The sequence below is a fragment of the Ochotona curzoniae genome, unplaced genomic scaffold (assembly GCF_017591425.1).
Source record: "Ochotona curzoniae isolate NIBS_2020 unplaced genomic scaffold, NIBS_Ocur_1.0 contig_2481, whole genome shotgun sequence".
NCBI lineage: Eukaryota > Metazoa > Chordata > Mammalia > Lagomorpha > Ochotonidae > Ochotona > Ochotona curzoniae.
The window spans coordinates 22,961-26,240 of NW_024465476.1; positions in this window are offsets into that span (position 1 = coordinate 22,961).

The window sequence follows — 3,280 nt, forward strand, 5'->3', positions numbered from 1 at the left end:
CTGAACCCTGAACCCAAACCCGGACCCTATAACCGAACACCAATCGGAACTTAACCCTGGACCCTAATCCTGTATCAGGAACCGGAACAGGAACTCTTTACCTGGACCTTAACATTAAATCCCAACACTAACCAAACCCCATCTACAAACCCTGGCTTTCCTTCCCTGTCTTGATCACAGTCACCAGCAGGGGGCAGTGTTGCCTTGCACACACTCATCCTGCAGAAGCAGAGCAGCTGCTCAGGGGAGCTTCCTTCCCAACTGTGCATAATGGATAGCATGACAAAGATTCTCTGAGGGAAGGCCCGGACCTGCGGTGACTCCTGCACAGTGCATTGGCCACCTCGGGGCATCCAGAAGCCCAGAGGCAGCACTTGAGGGTCCTGTGCAGGCTCAGACCAATAGTCCTCTGCTCTAGTGTCCCTCCCTGCAGATGGTAGGGTCGCAGGTCACCTGACACTCCCAGGTGGAGGAATGCCCCACCTATGGCTTTCCCTCAGCTCACCCCTCAGAAAGACCCAAGAATGCTGCCAGAGGCCTGGGTGCAGCCCTGTAAGCTAGGGACCCCTGCTTCAGCTCACCATTGCCTCAGCAGAGACCCAGGTGCCCACCTGGGGTCCCCCTCACACTGTGGTCTCCTCCACAAGTTTTCTGAAGAGAACTTGACAGGCCTGACGCCCATGCAGAGTCCACCCCTGCATCCCAGCAGTGCAGAGACTTGTGAAACGTGGCTCTCATGGCTGCAGAGTGGCAGGTATGGGACTCTGAGTGCTGTGGTAGAACCAGCAAGCCTTCTTGTGGTGCAGGCTGGGGTCCTCACTGCTCCCCTTCCCATTCAGCTCCCTGCTAATGCACGTGCAAACGCAGTGGAGAAGGGAAAGCGTGCTTATGCCCCTGCACCCACGTGGGAGACAGGGAAGAAGCTCCTGGCTCCCAGCTCTGCATGGGCTCAGCTGTGCACATAAGCTGCATGTGCCCCACCAGCTCCACCGAAAGGCTGCCACTCTTCAGGACTGAGGCCCTGGCGTCCCGATTTCCCCCTGTAAGCTCACTCCCTGATCTCACCTGGGGCCCTGCCCTCCCATCTCTTGTCCTTCACTCAGCCACCTGGAGACCTTTGCCCTATCCAGTCATCTCACCTCCCCACCCCAGACTCCTGCCCTGATCTGAGGCTTGGGCCTCTCCCTGACCTGGGCTCACTCCTGCAAGTTTTAGCTTTGTCCCAGAGTGAGGGATATCACCCATGAGTTTTTATACGTTAGGTGGTCACAAGAAAGGGGAAGGACACATCGTGCAGGGACAGCACTAAGCTGCCCGTGTTCCCCAGGGGGTGAGCCAACTCCACTAGGGAGGACCGAGTCCTTCCCTTGGGGTTCCAGAGGGTGAAGAACATTGGGGGGAGGGGTCAAGGTCTCAGACCCCTGGCCAGCCAGACACCAGCAAAATGAATGGTCCTGACTGGGTGTTGGACTATCCTCTCCACTCAACTGTTGCCCTTTGTTGGACACACCCGGATGCCTTGGGCAGTGCCCTCTGACAGACTCAACAACATTCCAGGGCTTCCAGGTCAGCAGATGCTGGAACTGTTCACCACTGACAGAGCCCCGTTGGGAAGGTGTCCTCCCCAACCCCTTGCTCCATGTAGACACATGGGGCCAACTACACTGAGTGCTGCGGAGGGCTCCTGGGCTCATTGGGTGTCTGCCACCAGTTCAAGTGCTGTCTGGGCTAAGAGCTCACCTGACAGCGAGTCAGTCACCATCCTCTGTGGAAAGCCCGTTCTGTGATTCCCTGGCACCTGAAGCCTTTTTTTTTTTAAGATTTATTTTTATTATTATTTTTTTATTGGAAAGGCAGATATACAGAGAGGAGAGACAGAAAGGAAGATCTTCCGTCGGATGGTTCACTCCCCAAGTGAGCGCAACGGCCCATACTATACAGATCCGAAGCCAGGAGCTCTTCCAGGTCTCCCATGCGGGTGCAGGATCCCAAAGCTTTGGGCCGTCCTCGACTGCTTTCCTGGGCCACACGTGGGGAGCTGGAAGGGAAGCGGGGCCACCGGGATAGAACCAGCCCCCATATGGGATCCCGGGTGTGCAAGGCGAGGACCTTAACCAAGGTGCCACCGCGCCAGGCCCACATTCTTCCTTTGTTCTGGGATCAGAATCCTTCTCCTGTGTGGGGGTTCAAGGTGGCTTCTTTGTTAAGATTTTGTTTTACCTATTTGAAAGACAGAGTGACAGAGAGGCGAGTCAGAGAAATCTTCCACTTGTGGGTGTATTCCGCAAGTGTCCGCAACAGGTGGAGCTGTGCTGATTTGAAGCCAGGAGCCTTGAATTGCAGCCAAGCACAGGGGCCCAAAGACTCAGGCTGTCCTCCCTCTGTCCAGTGTTTTCCCAGGCCATCAGCAGGGAACTGCAGGGGCAGTGGAACAGCTGGACACGAACCTGCAGGCACATGAGATGCCAGCAGCTTTATCCATTGTGCCAACCAACCACAATTCTGGCCAGCCACCTCATAGAGGCTCTGTCTGACCTCTGGTCAGTCAGCCTCCCAGGCCCTGGAGAGCCACGCAGGATGGGTACCCACCAATGTCCTACTGATTTCATCACTGGGGTCCAGTTAGTCCTGCTACAGGCACAACTGGGGCTGAGGTTTCCTCCCTCCGGGGACACAGGCACATCCCCAGCCAGCCCCTCAGGGGACCCTTGTCAACATCATCACATAGCCCATGCTCACTACGCTCCTGAGGGCACCTTGCTTGCACCTCCCTAGTATGATGTGTCTGCTTGTCTGTCTGGGAGCCCACCCTGCCTGTGGGCACTGAGGCTGCAGCTCCTGCTGGGTGCCTCCTGCCCTGTCTGCCCCCCAGCCAGTGCAGCTCTCTCTGGGCCTCCTCAGGATTCCCCAGGAAGAACCTGAAGCTTCCCTCTGGCCATGGCTCAGCCCAGCCAGCCCATTTCCTCAACAACAGACTTGAGCTCTGGCCAAGCAGACAGACAAATGTTGCCACTCCCCTATGTGGCCCTACAGGCAGTGCTATTCTAAGCTCTTGGACTCACAGCACAGCCTGGCAGCCTCGGTTTCTCTGTGAGGTCAGTGTGGTTAAGGGCACCTCTGTGAGGAATCCTCATCATGGGGAGGGAGGGAAGGAAGACTTGTCAGGTTCTCACCCAAACACAGAGCTTTATTAACACGTGGATGGTTGGTTCAGACAGTTTGATGGGATCGCTTGCTCTGATGTCACCTCCTCTTCTTGTGTTTATGAATGAAGGCTCTG